Source organism: Equus asinus, chromosome 20, assembly GCF_041296235.1.
Source record: "Equus asinus isolate D_3611 breed Donkey chromosome 20, EquAss-T2T_v2, whole genome shotgun sequence".
Taxonomy (NCBI): Eukaryota; Metazoa; Chordata; class Mammalia; order Perissodactyla; family Equidae; genus Equus; species Equus asinus.
Window position 1 is genome coordinate 28,814,894 of NC_091809.1, and position 16,895 is coordinate 28,831,788.

Below are 16,895 nucleotides of genomic sequence, written 5' to 3' on the forward strand. Positions count from 1 at the left end.
TCAGGGAGTGTGATACCTCCAATTTTGTTCTTTTCTCTCAGGATTCCTTCAGCTATTTGGGGTCTTTTGTTGTTCCACATAAATTTTAGGATTCTTTGTTCTATTTCTGTGAAAAATGTCATTAGAACTTAGATAGGGATCCCATTGAATCTGTAGATTTCTTCAGAAAGTGTAGATATTTTAACTATGCCAATTCTTCAAATCTTAGAGCACAGAATATCTTTCCATTTCTTTGTGTCTTCTGTTTCTTTCAACAATGTTTCATAGTTTTCAGTGTAGCCTTCTTTCACTCCCTTGGTTAGGTTTATTCCTAGATATTTTATTCTTTTTATTGCAATAGTAAATGGGATTGTAGTCTTAATTTCTCTTTCTTCTACTTCACTGTTAGCGCATAGAAATGCAACTGATTTTTGTATGTTGATTTTGTATCCTCCAACTTGGCTACATTCATTTATTATTTCTAAAAGTTTCTTGGTGGATTCTTTAGGATTTGCTATATATAAAATCATGTCATCTGCAAATAGTGACAGTGTCACTTCTTCCTTTCAAATTTGGATCATACAGTTGGGTCATATGATAATTCTATTTTTAATTTTTTGAGGAATCTCCATACTGTTTTCCATAGTGGCTGCACCAGTTTGCACTCCCACCAGCAGTGTATGAGGGTTCCCCTCTCTCCACACCCTCTCCAACATTTATTTTTAGTCTTAGTGATTATAGCCATTTTAACAGGCATAAGGTGATATCTTAGTATAGTTTTCTTTTTTAAAGATTGGCAGCAGGGCTAACAACTTGTTGCCAATCTTCCTTTTTTTTTTTTTTAAGGATTGGCACCTGGGCTAACAACTGTTGCCAATCTTTTTTTTTTTTCTGCTTTATTTCCCCAACCCCCCCCCCCCCCGGTACACAGTTGTATATCTTAGTTGCAGGTCCCTCTAGTTGTGGGATGTGGCATGCCACCACAACATGGCCTGATGAGCAGTGCCATGTCCGTGCCCAGGATCCGAACCCTGGGCTGCCGCAGCGGAGCACACGAACTTAACCACTCGGCCATGGAGCCAGCCGCTTAGTATAGTTTTGATTTGCATTTCCCTGATGATTAGTGATATTGAAGATCTTTTCATGTGTTTATTGGCCATCTGTATATCTTCTTTGGAAAAATGTCTGTTCATCTACCCTACCCATTTTTTTGAACAGGTTGTTTTTTATTGTCTAGCCATGTGAGTTCCTTATATATTATGGAGATTAACCCCTTGTTAGATATATGATTTGCAAATATTTTCTCCCAATTGGTGAGTTGTCTCTTTGTTTTGATTATAGTTTCTTTTACCTTGTGGAAGCTCCTTAGTCTGATGAAGTCCCACTTGTTTATTTTTTCTTTTGATTCCCTTGTCTGAGAGAACATTGTATTTGAAAATCTCCTTTCTAGTTTGATGTAAAAGAGTGTTTTACCGATATTACCTTCTGGGAGTTTTATAGTTTCATGACATATCTTCAAGTTTTGAATCCATCTGGAGTTTATTTTTGTGTATGGCATGAGACAGTGGTCTACCTTCATTCTTTTGCATGTGGCTGTCCAGTTTTCCCAACACTCTTTATTGAAGAGACTCTCTTTTCTCCATTGTATGTTCTTGGCACCTTTGTCTAAGATTAGCTGTCCATAGATGTGTGATTTTACTTCTGGGACTTCGGATCTGTTCCATTGATCTGTGTGTCTGTTTTTGTACCAGTACCATGCCATTTTGATCACTATGGCTTTGTAGTACATTTTGAAGTCAGAGATTGTGATACCTCCAGCTTTGTTATTTATTCTCAGGATTGCCTTAGCAATTCAGGGTGTTTGTGCCATATGAATTTTAGTATTCTTTGCTCTATTTCCATGAAGAATGTCTTTGGGATTCTGATAGTGATTGCATTGAATCTGTAGATTGCTTTGGGTAATATGAACATTTTAACTATGTTCATTCTTCCAATCCATGAGGAAGGAATGTCTTTCCATCTCTTTATGTCATTATCAATTTTCTCAGTAATGTCTTATACTTTTCATTGTGTAAGTCCTTCACCTCCTTGGGTAAATTTATTCCTGCATACTTTATTCTTTTAGATGCTATTGCAAATGGAATTGTATTCTTGAGTTCTCTTTCTGTAAGTTCGTTATTGGAGTATAGAAAAGCAACTGATTTTTGTAACTTGGCTTTGTACACTGCAACTTTACTATACTTGTTAATTATTTCTATTAGATCTCCCCTGGATTTTTTTGGGTTTTCTATATGTAAGATCATGTCGTCTGCAAACAGCGAAAGTTTCACTTCTGCACTTCATGTTTGAATTCTTTTTATTCCTTTCTTTGGCCTAATTGCTCTGGCAAAAACCTCCAGTAGTATGTTGAATAAGAGTGGTGATAGAGGGCATCCTTGTCTTGTTCCTGTTCTTAGGAGGATGGCACTCAGATTGCCCAATGAGTCTGATGTTGGCTGTGGGTTTCTCATATATGGCCTTTATTATGTTGAGATAATTTCCTTCTATCCCCATTTTGTTGAGTTTTTACCATAAGTGACTGTTGGATCTTGTCAAACACTTTCTCTGCATCTATTGAGATGATCATGTGGTTTTTATTCCTCAGTTTGTTGATGTGGTGTATCATGTTGATTGATTTGTAGATGTAGAACCATCCCTGTATCCCTGGTATGAATACCACTTGATCATGATGAATGATCCTTTTGATTTGTTGCTGAATTTGGGTGGCCAAAATTCTGTTGAGAATTTTGCACCTCTGTTCCTCAGCAATATTGGCCTGTAGTTCTCCTTTTTTATGCTGTTCTTCTCAGGCTTTGGTATCAGAGTGATGTTGGCCTCGTAGAATGTGTCAAAAGCATTCCATCTTCCCTAATTTTTTGGAATAGATTGAGAAGGATAGATATTAAGGCCTCTCTGAAAGTTTGGTAAAACTCCCCAGGAAAGCCATCTGATCCTGAGATTTTATTGTTTGGGATGCTATTGATTGCTTTATCAATCTGTTTCCTTGTGATTGGCTTATTTAGATTGTCTGTTTCTTCTTGACTCAGTTTTGGGAAGTTATAAGAGTCTAAGAATTTATCCATTTCTTCTAGGATATCCCTTTTGTTGGCATATAGTTTTTTGTGGTATTCTCATAATCCATTGTATTTCTGTGGAGTCTTTTGTTATTTCTCCTCTTTCATTTCTGATTTTTTTTTATTTGAGCTTTCTCTCTTTTTTCCTTTGTAAGTCTGGCTAGGGGTTTGTCAATTTTACTTATCTTCTCAAAGAACCAGCTCTTTGTTTCATTGATCCTTTCCACTGCCTTTTTTGTTTCAATAGCATTTATTTCTGCTCTGATTTTTATTATTTCTCTCCTTCTGCTGACTTTTGGCTTTGTTTCTTCTTCTTTCTCTAATTCCGTAAGGTGTAGTTTAAGATTGGGATTTTTCTGGTTTGTTAAGGTGTGCCTGTATTGCAATGAAATTCCCTCTTAATATGGCTGTTGCTGCATCCCTTATGAGTTGGTATGTTATGTTATCATTTTCATTTGTCTACAGATATTTTTGACTTCTTCTTTAATTTCTTCAATGATCCATTGCTTGTTCAATAGCATGTTGTTTAAACTCCACATCTTTGTTCCTTTCTCAGCTTTTTTCTTGTAATTAACTCCTAGGTTTATAGCATTATGATTGGAAAAGATGCTTGTTATTATTTCAATGTTTTTAAATTTATAGAGGCTTGCCTTGTTTCCAAACATGTGGTCTATCCTTCAGAATGTTCCATGCACACTTGAGAAGAATGTGTATTCTGTTGTTTTTGAATGGAGTGTTCTATATATGTCTATCAAGTCCAATTGGTTTACCTTTTCACTTAATTCCACTGTTTCTTGTTGATTTTCTGTCTGGATGATCCAACAATTGATGTGAGTGGGGTGTTGAGGTCCCCTACTATTATTGTGTTATTTCTAATATCTTCTTTTAGGTTTGTTAATAGTTGCTTTATGACCTTTGGTGCTCCTGTGTTGGGTGCATAGATATTTATAAGTGTTATTTCTTCTTGATGGAGTGTCCCTTTGATTATTATATACTGCCCCTTTTTCTTGCTCTTTACCTACCTTATCTTGAGATCTGTTTTGTCTGATATAAGTATTGTGACACATGCTTTCTTTTGTTTGCTATTAACTTGGAGCATAGGCTTCCACCCCTTCACTCTGAGCCCATGTTTGTCATTGGAACTGAGGTCTGTTTCCTGGAGGCAGCAAATTGTTGCATCTTGTTCTTTAATCTGTCTCACCACTCTGTGTCCTTTTATTGGAGATTTCAATCCATTTGCTTTTAGGATGATTATTGAGGTATGAGGGCTTAATGCTGTCACTATATCAGTCACTGTCTGAGTATCCTGCATTTCCTTTGTTTCTTGTCCTGTGTGTTTTGGTCTACCCATTGAATTAGGTAGATTTTTATGATACATTTCTTTGCTTTTTCTTTATTTACTTTTTGTGTCTCTGTTCTGCTTTTTAGTTGAGTGGCTACCCTGAAGTATGTATTCATAATCTCGTGTATAAGATATAGCCTATTTTCTGATGGCCTCTTATTTCCTTAGTCTAAACCGATTCAGTCTCTTTCCTCCTCCCCTCCTAAGTTGTTTTTCTCATATCTTATTCCAACTTGTGTTGTGAGTTCGTCATTAAAGTGACAAGATTGTCTTTGTTTTTGGTGTTTTCCTTCCCTTTAGCTTAATGCTATAGTTGAATATTTGCTATCCTATTCTGATTCTGTCTAACTATTTTTCTCCTTACTCTGTTTTGTTACTCCTTTCTCCCTTTTTTTCTTTTTTTAGGCATGAGAGCCTTCTTGAGGATTTCTTGTAGGTGGGCATCTCATTGCTATGAAGTCCCTTAGCTTTTGTTTGTCTGAGAAAGATTTAATTTCTCCATCATAACTGAAGGATATTTTTGCTGGGTAGAGTATTCTTGTCTTTTAAAGTTTTGAATATTTCATTCCATTCTCTCCTAGTTTGTAAGGTTTCTGCAGAAAAATCTGCTGAAATCCTGATAGGGGTTCCTTTGTAGGTTATTTTCTTCTGCCTTGCTGCCCTGAATATTCTTTCTTTGTCATTCATTTTTGACAGTTTTACTACTACTTGCCTTGCAGTAGGTCTTTTCACATTGACAAATCTAGGAAATACAGAAGCTTCTTCCACACATATTTCCCTCTCTTTCCCTAGATTTGGGAAGTTCTCTGTTAAACTGTTGAACACACTTTCTGCTCCATTCTCCTTCTCTTCACCTTCTTTAATACCTATAATTATTATGCTGCATTTCCTCATTGAGTCAATTATTTCTGAGACTTTCTTCATTTCTTTTTAGTTAAAATTTTCTCTCCTCTCTGTCTGAAGCATTTCAACATGTCTATCTCCGATTATGCTGGTTCGCTCCTCTATGATGTGCACACGAGCATTCAGGGAATCCATATTTTATCTCTTTCATTGTGTGTTTCATCTCTAATATTTCTGATTGATTCTTCTTTATAGTTTCAATCTCTTTTGTGAAGTAGCTCCTGAACTTGTTGAATTGTTTCTATATATTCTCTTTTATCTCATTCAGTTTTTTGATGATAGTTGTTTTGAATCCACTGTTGTTTAGCTTACATATTTCTGTGTCCACAGGACTGAGTTCTGGGTGCTTGTCATTTTCTCTCTGGTCTGGAGATTTGATGTAGTGTCTGATGTTGGAAGGTGGGCTCTTTCTCATTCTGATATTATTTAGTTGCAGTTACTTCCCATCACTACTGGGTGGGGGTTGAGAGCCGATTATTCTGAGCCCTCCGCCTTCAGCCAAGACGGCATGGCATGGATCAGGGGAGGGGTGCTTTCTCCTGAGTGCAGTCTGGGGTTTCTCAATCAGCTCTTGCTATCTGGTCTCCTGGGGTCTTGGCTTGATGAGGTTACACTGTAGAAAAGCTTTTGCCCCTTTAAAGGGCTTCCCACTAGGCTTCAAGGGACCTAGGGAGTCCTGGGTGATCCCGTGGATGTGTGACCCCTTCCCCACTCCCTCCTTCAGGGATCCTCCCATGGCAGCAAATGCAGTCTTTACAAGAGTGAGCGAGGTTCTCTCTTACCCTGTTCCAGCTCCTCTGAGGGGGCCTCCAGGCTCTCTGCCCTCCATCATGTACCTCTGTGTCTCTCCAAGGTTTTGTGTGTTGTTGGGATATCTTCTTTTGGAGTATGTTTGCCCCTTTTTGTTGTACATTGGAGGGGAGAGAGTCTCAGGCAATTTCACTCCACCATGATGCTGACGTTACTCTCAGGCTGTTTTCTAAGGGACTTTATTGACTTCATAAAGCAAATCTTATTTTTTTAAAGCTGTCTGGCACAGCTTTCTTAAATAGGACATTCTGGTCAAAGCCTCAGTAATATAACCAATATTTCCAATTATGTCCTCTTATAATGAGAACATATTCTTATTGAACTTATGCAAATAACTACAGTCATGTGATGATTAATGATGGGGATACCTTGTGTGAAATGCATTGTTAGGTGATCTTATCCTCGTGTGAAGATCATAGAGTGTATTGAAGAGAAACAAAATTTGCCAATCTGAAAGGTATCTCTTTAACATGAGGATTATTTTAGGTTATTTTTTAAAAAACAAAAGATTCAGAAAATTTTTCTTGTTAACTCCCCCTTAACTCTCTAAAACAACTCAGATTAAAAAAAAGAACCCTGTCTGAGGAAACGAGCTGTCACCTTAGCATAACATGAGCTAGGTGGTAGACAGGGAGGAATGTAAAAACGTCTGTTTGTTGGGATTCCCTCTGTGTCCTTCTGTTTCTGTGTGGCCAAACAGTTGTTTTCCAAACATTTCCTCCTTTTCACCTACCTGTGAATTGACTTCCTTTCCTTTGAAGTCTCTGACTCTCCTCATCTCCAACATCTTTTTACTTTAGCTTAGCATAGTTTTTAAGGTGAAGGCTTTAGGCATTTTGGCAAGTTACTTGGTTTTCCTGGTTTTCTCCCATGTATACATGTTATTAAATTTTTGTTTGCTTTTCTTCTATTAATGTCTCATGTCAATTTAATTCTTACACCAGAGAGAAGATTGTAGAGGATACATAAAAATTTCTTCCTCCTCTATAGTACTTACACAAACCTAGATAATATAGCCTACTACACACATAGGCTATATTGTGCTAATCTTATGGGACCACCATAGTATATGTGGTCTGTCTTTGATTGAAATGTCATTATGTGTCACATGACTGCATATTTCCACGAAAATAAGAACATTCACTAAGAGTTTCCAAATTCTGAAGTGATCATGTAAGGAAAAAAGTAATTGTTTTACCTTGTTCACCAAGGTATATTTTACCAAATTGCTGAAAGCTTAAAAGAAAGTTTTCCTTAAATCTGGAAAAAGAAAACATTCAAGAACCAGCAATGCTTCAAAATAAAGCAATAAAAATCATAATCATTCTCATCAGTTTATTAATTCCCATCTAATTAATTCTTGTTGATCTTAATCTTCTGCTAGCAGTTTTATGAAGTCATTGATTTCTTCATTAGAGTTTTGTAAATTCTTACTCAGTTCAGTGCTTTGACCTGAAAATTATCAGAAGGCACACTTAGCCTTTTCCACGAATCTCCTGGAAGATAAAGCACTTTTGCAGAAACACTTTTTCAAAAGCATCAGAGTAAAATAATACCTGTCTGAAAATGACAAAAGACATAAAAATGGCCATGGTTAAAGTTCTGATTGAGTTTATTATGATATAATACAATTGGCAAGGAAATTTGGTTATTTCTGTGACACACAACAGTTTTTGATGGCAACTGGAATTATGACTAACATCACATATCAGATTTTTAGTAATTTAGTTATACAACTTCTGGAATACTCATCTTAATAAGATATAACAGTAGTAATAAAATGTAAAGGAGGTTTAATATCATTCCTTATTTAATAATTCTCCCATTGTAATTTAACATGTCAAATAAGCCTAATAGTTTATCATCTCTCTTTTTATAAAGAGAGAGAGCAAACCTTATGAAATTTTCACAGGTCCTCTGGAAAATCTCAAAGCTAATTTTAGCTTGAAAAGACTTCTTCTTCTGAAAAGTTTGTCAAAAATCAAAAGGTTCTAAAACATTTGATTAGGGTTAGCCCAGTTGCTGAATGGTTATGTTTGTGTGCTCCACTTTGGTCCTCCAGGGTTTTGCTGGTTTGGATCCTGGGTTCAGACTTAGCACTGCTCATCAAACCATGCTGAGGCAACATTCTACATAGTACAACTAGAAGGGCCTACAACTAGAATATACAACCATTTACTGGGGGGCTTTTGGGAGAAGAAGAAAAAGAAACATTCAATTAAATATCATCATAGGTCACTGTGAAAAAAGTACTTAGTTATCTACTTAGCCAAAGTGACAGTTAAAGAGTTTACAGGTAAATACAGAAAGTTATATAGTCATAAACACAAAACGAACAAAAAACTTTAGCTCTTTTAATAAAGAAGACTTAGTTTTTTTGTTTTTTAAAGTAATCAAGGACCTGATAAAGATGATATTTTGTGAAGCATGGGAAATTATTTTAATGAAACACAAAATCTTTGTTTTCTAGGCATATTACTTAAAAGGTAAAGAAAAAACTTTAAAAATTATATCAAGAATAGATCAATAATCCAAGAAAACTTTGCCCTTTTAGCAGATAAAAGAAAATTGTTTTCATTTATGTAAGTACACTATTGATATTAAAACATTTTTAAAAACTTTTATAATAAATTCAATTTTAGCTGGCTTGACTACAAAAATCAAGTTCTCTTTCTTTCTCTCTCTTTTTTCAACTTTCTCTATGTGTTTAGTTTGTCCTTTATTCCCCTCTTTCCCATTCTGAAACAATCAGTTATTTTACTTAAGGACAAGATTTTTTTTTTTTAACCAAAACACATCTCCATAACTCATACTTTTCCTTAGCCAAAAATATATCCAGCTTTTTTTGTATACAGATATATTATACTCATCATTTGTAACAGTTAATTACATACATTAATTAGAATTCTCAACTCTACAAACATTAATTTCTACTAAAAACTAAGAAATAAGCAATCGGGAACTGTTATATCAGTATTCTTTAGATTGGCAAATTTATGAGTAGATTCCATAACCTCTAGAAGCTTATGCTTTCTCACAGTACAATTTTTTAAGTATGCCACACAACATGTTTACTGACGCATTGAACTATCTTTAGTTTCTTTGTAATAAGTCAAAGTGGATAAACCTATCTATTTTCACTAACTAATGTTTCTGTATTTTTTCTTATTTGGAAATGATCTTGATATTCAGTGAATTTCCATCATTTAATTTAAATTAGTAAAACTTTAAGTGTGTAAGTACTAAAGAAATTTAGGCAACTTTTAAAGAAAACATATTGATGGGGTTCAGGGCAGGCTGCCACAAGATGCACCACTCTGGTATGAGGATTATTTCCAGCTGAAGACAATAAAGGCTCAGACTCAGAACATTTGACCTTTACCCCGACCTGCCTAAAAGAAATTTAAAATAAAGACCTGTCCCAAGGACAGGTCATCTCTATAGATAACTTTGGGTTCTGGTAGACTGGGAAGATCCTTGCTAAGCCCACTCTTATCAAAGTTCTATTTACCAAACATTTGCATTTCCATTTCCATGTGGGTTGCCTTCCTCCCCTTTGAAGCCCCAAAACACTACCCCAGCATCCTCCTTGTCAGTAGCTGAAGATACTTAAACAGGCAGACTTCACCAGCCAGCTGAGTTGCTCAGGTTGCCTGAGACTCTCTCATGTATACCTTATAAAGCTTTGTTTAATTTCTCCTGTTATTCTGTCTCATGTGAATTTAATTTCTTGTCTAGCCAGAAGGACCCGGAGCAAGTCGAGGAATTGTCTTCCTCCCCTACAATATCATAAAATGTAATCATTGTTGAAAAATTCACTTGAAAACTTTTATTCCACTTAGATTTATTTAATTCACTTGTTATTCACAATTATGTTTAGATTACCCATGAAAATTTCATGAGACATTAGACAAAGTAAGCTGTCATCTGAAGATATTTTTCTTGCTGATAAAGTTTGCAACAGAGATAACATGAACTTATTTGACTAGTAAATCCAGGCAGAATAAAAGTTGTATGTGTGTATTATATTCAATGCTGATATCTCTGAAAGCATTCCAATTTTAATTAAATCAACAAACTTAAAGTAGCTTTATTTACTGAAGATTATCCCAGATCATGTGAATTTGAAAAGCATTTCTATTGGTTACTATTATATTTTTGAGTGTTTAGAAATAGTTAATTTGATAAGTGCTTATTTTCTCTTTAAGGAAATTAAATAGAGCTTTTTTCACAAATCAATTTTTGTACTACCATCCAAAGTATTGACTAAAATAATCCATAACCAATCTATAAATGAAAATTTGGGTGAGTTTATTCTGAGCTTAAATCTGAGGATTATAATGCGGGAGAGTCTTTCCACAAAGGAACAGAGCACTCCAAAGAAGTGGGGGTATACAGCGTGGTTATATACCCTCAAAGAGTATGTTTCACATATGATTGAAATGTCCCTTTTACAATAGTCACGAGGCTGCTCTGTCAGCACAGCAATTGATGGAAATGGCAGATAGGTCTGCTGTCTCAGTGAACGCCGTGGGGTGGCAGGTGTGTTGCCTCGGGCTGGGTGGTCACAGATGAGTACTGCAATCACTTCCCAGCCTAAAGAAATATGCTTAATCTTTAAGGAGATGCCAACGTTGGGGGTGGAGAGAAGTTGCACCTTTATCTCAAGGGCCTTTGCTCTTGCCATAGGGAATCTCTAAAGCAGATATACAATGCATGCTCAACGGCCTCAGTCAGGCCCTTTAGAAAAGACAAGGTCAGCCCGAATTAGGTTTACACAAAATGGCTTCCTCATATACTCCAATATATCCTATTAATGGCCATTTTTATTTGTCATTTTCCGCTTTTGATCTTTAATCTTTCAATAGAAAGCATTGATGATCAAAATATTGTCCCTCGGCACCAGGGTGGTTGCTGCCTGCCCTGGGTCCATCTTGTCCCTCAGTGCTAGGCTTTTATTTCATTTATTTGCCTAGTCATCCACGTTGGGGGGAAATAGTGGGCAAGCATAGAGTTATATATATATTAACAGAGGAAGCATTTCATATGTCATGTAATTTCCAATTAATTTTAAATTGTTGCACAAACATTGTATATGTGCTTTTCTGTGACACTTCACATTTACATTGTATATGATTATAGAACAAGTAGAGTAACAATAATAACTCAGCACTTTTTAAAGGATTAGTCTGAAATGAATTCTTAGTCATAGTCCCTATCAGAAAAGGAAATTTGTCCACGGTTATAAGACAGATCAACCATCTCAAGCCATTGAGCAATCATTACTCTAGGTTGTATGCTACTCTTACAACACTGAGTAAAGAAAACAACAATTAGTTTGAATATTATGACTAGTACAAGAATTCCAAGAAGTAGTAGAAATAGGAATTCCAATCTGGATTGGAAAAGGGAACTGATACCAGAAGGGAGCTAACCAAACAACTCAAGACTGGATGTCAGATCGCATAAGGCATCCACTTGCTTCTTCATGTGTTTTAGCAGAGATAACACATTTGAAGATTAATCACGTGTAAAAGCACAGCATCCAGTCTGAATGATTGTACATGTACCACCTTGGGATGCAGTAAGAATATCTAAAGCCATTCTGTTTTGAAGGGCAGCACTTCTCATTAAAGACATTTCAGTATTTAATAAGGCCATTCCTGCTTGACTATCATTAAGGGCTTCTTGAGTAAATTTAGTCAGAGATTCCATATGTGATAATGCCATCTTTTAGCTCCAAAGAAGGAGCAACTATAGCCTCAAATATAGCCATACCAGTGGAGAACTGAACAAGACCATCTGACCTTAAAGAGAGGGAGATTGGCAACAGGTTTTAACTCAGCCTGACTCCTTCCCTGCTTTTAAAGGAAACTCAGGGTGCAATATTTTAGCCATCCAGGCAGTAGCCAAGGTCAAAGATTTGTTCCACATAACCATTGAGTTCCATTAGGAGTCACTCGATAAATTCCTGGCCTTCGAGATCAGTCTGTTCCAAATTAATCACTTTCTTTAAGTATAATAATATTCCAAACAAATTATAAAATAGGTATACAGTTTAAGCATAGCAAATGTTTAAATGAGGAGATATAAGGTTGGGAATACAGGCCTGGTCCAGAGTCTTGGGACAGCTGTCTACAACAGATGCTGTCTTCTTCTCCTCCTGGTATGGTCCTTTTCAACAGGGCTGCAAACAGTCTTATTTGATGTCTCTTTCAATAAATAAATTCTTCAGGTTACAGTCCAAGACCTTAATGTCTGGGAATTCTTTGTGAAAGAATCAGCTACCAATCTTTCATTTCTTTTAAGTGCCTCAATGAGACCTTGACAATAATGTAAAATGTCTCCTTTAAGTAAAGTTCTTTCATACATTCCTTCGTTTAATTGCATAGGCCGTCTGGTTATTATCTCGAAAGGAGACAGTCGATGTTTACCAAAGGGTGTGGATCTAAGATTGAGGAGCACTAGTGGAAGAGCCTTCGGCCATGAGAGATTAAATGCTTCTGAAAGTTTTGCCAATGGAGTTTTGATTGTGCCATTAGTTCTTTCCACCAATCCTGAGGACTGGGGATGGTAAGCACAATGGAAATATTGCATTATTGGCCAAATATTACAAATAGATTTAATTATTTGTCCCGTGAAATGAGTTCCCTGGTCACAATGTAACTCAGTAGGAATTCCCCAAACAGGAATTATTCTCTCTAATAGTAATTTACCTACTGTTAAAGCCATTGCTCTTCTGCAAGGAAAGGCCTCAATCCAATGTGAAAACATGCAAATCATTACCAAGATGTATTTATATCCTTGAGATGGTGGCATTTGGATAAAGTCCAATTGCCATACCTCAAAGCGTCCCTTAGGAAGGGGAAAGTGGCCTTATGACCCATGGAGTGGGTTTTCCCCATAAAATCATCTTTTCAGGTGCCCAAGGGGTTAATTGGTGTATATGCTGGAGCAGTGGCAATTGTGTTCCAATAGGTACCATGGGTTTCTTATTGGGCCAGAACCACATCTGCGAGGGGGTGTCAAAAATTCTCCCTTTTGACTGCCATATCTGTTTCTCTTGTTCCATGGCAATTTCTTGAGCCTGTAGAAGGAAATCTTTTACTGGGTTAACATAGTTAACAGAAAGTAGCAGACATTCTTGAGGCTAGACAGTATAACATCCTCACTTATCATTTAAGTAAGACTCATTTGTAAAGCAAATTAAACAATAGAATGCAGTCATGATCTTCTCTCCCTTGTGATATTGGAAGCAAGGTAACAAGGTTAATAGTTGGAGCAAATTATAAATTAGTTCTTGCATCCAGGGGACAGGCAGTCAAGAAGACTTCTAGATGTCAGAGTCAAAGCATCTTTTGCAGCTTGAAATGTCTCTGATGACGTCATCAGGCATTCAGGTATCTTTTTGAGTGGCTTACAGCTTACACAGCAACAGATAGGAATCTCTCTTAAATTTCTATCAAGTCGTTCAGCTTCAGCTTGCAAGGTTGCAGGAAAAAGAGCATGTTCAATTCTCAATGATTCCAAATGAAAATGAGGTAAAAATGGAAAACATTAGTTTGGAGGTTTGTAACCAGATATTTCAGTAGAAGAATTCAGGATCCAGTTCAGTTCATAGGTAGAGAAAGCCTCAAAGACAATTAAGAGAACTAGGATCTAATATCCACAAATGTGTATTATAGTTTTTCACTGAAACATAATTCTTCTCTCTAAAATCACCCTCATTTTTACCAAAGATAGTCAAATTAAGACTAATTAGTTTGCAAAATAAGTTTATTTTCAAGAAACTTGGCCCAATTATTTACATAAGTGCTGCAAGAATAGCAATTGATCATGTAGGCTCTTAAACCTACTTTTGTTGGAATTTTTTTATGAGGAATCTCAGATTCAACCTTAAAGACCTCTCGAGGCCAGGAAAGCCACACCAAGGATTTGTGCCATCAGGCCTTGCCTGAGTACCTTAGATTTGGGTGAATTTCTCTCCTTTCTTGAGATTTCCCAAAATATTTCAAGGTTCATTGCACCTGCTAGATAAGCAAGCTTCCTTCCTTACCAGGTAAGATTGCTGGAATCTCTCTCTGTAAAGCAAGGTACCAGGCCCATATTTCCAAGTAGCTTTATTTCCAGAAAGTCAACCTTATTCCTCAAAGTCAATATTGTCATATCTGATCTCTATGTTTCTCTCAAATATGACATTCTAGTCAAAGTTTTGGTAAGATAACAAATGTGTCCTCTTATAAGGAGAACAGGTTCTTATTGAACTTATGCAAATAACTGTATTGCCACAAAATAACCATACTCACTCACAAAGAGTTTTCAAATTCTGGAGGGATCAGGTAGGGAGAAGAAGATAAATGTTTCAGTTTTGCTCATAAAGCTATAATTTCACTAATTGCTGTAAGTCATAGTTATCAGAAAAGATTTCGTTAAATCTGAGAAAACAAAACAACACATCAAAAACAATATTTCAAACAAGAGTTGTAAAAAAAAATTATAATCATCCTCAGTTCATTCAGTCCTGTATAACCGGTTCTTGATCTTAATCTTCTGTTAGCAGTTTTATGAGGTCATCAGTTTCTCCGTTAGATTTCTGTAATTTCTTACCCAGTTCAGTTCTATCATCTGAAACTTTGTCAGAAACCTGTATTCCAGAGTAAGCGTCAGACTCCTTTCCATGAATCCCTCTGAAGATGAGACGTATTTGCAAAAGCCAAAAGCATCAGAGTAAAACAACTGACTGTAAACAACAAAAGACTTAAAAATGACAATTGACAGAGAAACTTGGTTATTTCTGTGATATACTACAACTTAAACTAATAATTAGAATTATGGCTGATAGCCAGGACAGATCATAATTTTAGGAATGTTATATAATTTTCAAAATTATTATATCAGTAACATTTACCCACATAATACCAACTAATAAAGATTATCATCACTTATCTGACAATGCTTCCAATGTAATTTTAACAGACCAAATAAGCCTAATTAGTTTAGAATCTTCCACCTTATAGGAAGAGAGAGCAAATTTCTCTGTGAAGTCCCAGGGGCCCTCTGAAAATCCCCAGAGAAATCCTCTTCCTTCACCCAGATCAAAAGAAAGCCTTTATTCAGGATTTGAATATTTTTGAGGGAGAAGCTTATCAAAAATATGAAAAGGCTTTTAAAACACTTTTTAAAATAACCCTCACTGTGAAACAATGCTTAGGTATCAACAGCAAAAAAAAAAAAAAAAAAAAAAAAAACCTTAATAGAGAGATCTCTGTCCTTTTGCACCTAGGAAACATAAACATAGATACAACAAAACATAGATCTTTTGTAAACTTACTCAGAAGGAAAAACCTTTTATAATCTCTTTATCAAGAGCAGACTAAGAGTTTAAGAAAAGTATCCTTTTAAGAGAGAGAACCAAATTCTAATTTTTGTGCCAGTTTACTTTTTCAAATTAAAACCCATTTACTTAATTAGATTCATTTAAATCTTAACCAACTTGACCAGGTACAAAACTCTTTTCAGAATTTCTTTCACAAACCTTCTATAACTTTCTTTTGCATTCAGAATTTGTCCCATGCTTGCTTTCTTCCCTTCTAGTACATTAGGACAAATTTATCTTTCTTAACCGAACAAATATAAATATTTCCATTCTTTATACCTTCTTTACTGAAAACATACATTTTAAACTTCTTTAAATGCAGAGCTGTTTTCCTTATGAATATCCAATAGCTTTAATTATATATGTTAATTAGAAATTTTAACCATTAACAGACAAAAGGTAAGCAATTATGAATTGTCTTTTATATCAGCATTCTGAGCACTTCATAATTTCTAGGAACACATCACTTTACAGTCAAAGACCCAAAGACTTTTAGCATCTCTGCAATAAAAACCAAAAGTAGATAAACTTAGATGTTTCGCCACATTTGTTCTATCCAATCCAAAAGTTACCCAGATACTCAGATTTTTATCACTTAACTTAGCAGAACTCAAGATTGTTACCAAAAAGAATTTGGAAGCTGTTTTTTCCTCCCCCCCACCTTTTTTTTCTTCAGTCTTAGGAATTAGTGATGGGCTAGGTAGTAGTTCCTGGAGAGGGGAGATGATAATCCTTTTTGAGATAAAGGAACTGGGTGGAATCTGAACTGCCTCTAGAGCAGTATTTCCAGTCTTGCAAGGATTTTCTAAGGACAGTTGCTCTTGATTTCCCAGAAACTGGACTGTAACTTGAATGACATTCTAGGTTGATCTACCTGTCCAACTGCATCATAAAGGCACAGAGAAACCACTCAAGTTTTTGATTTTACAGAAGGTCCAGGTTCTGGTCAGGTCCAGCCTGAACTTAACCTCGACTTGGTGACAACAGAGGAGATGATGAACAAAACAGACAAAGAAAGGAAAAGAAGAGATCAGACTTCACCCTCATGGCCTCTTCCAGAGGGTTATCAAGATAAAGAGTCACACAACAGTTCCTATGCTGGGCACACAACCCCAGCAGGACAGTTCACAGAATAAATCACAGGTCTCCTACCCTTATAACTGACTCAGCAGGTGAATAAAATACTCAATGAGTCAACCGTCAAGAGAGGGCACCCCACTTAGGGTTGCTGGGGAGATCAGGCCCAGAAACCCAAAGTTGGGGCTCCCAGGGGTGGAGGCTTTGACTCTTTAAAGATTTCTTTGTTTCCCAGTTGCAAAGCTCAAAGGAGGCAAAAATGGCCATTGTAACTCTAAGAGAGATGAAAGAAAAG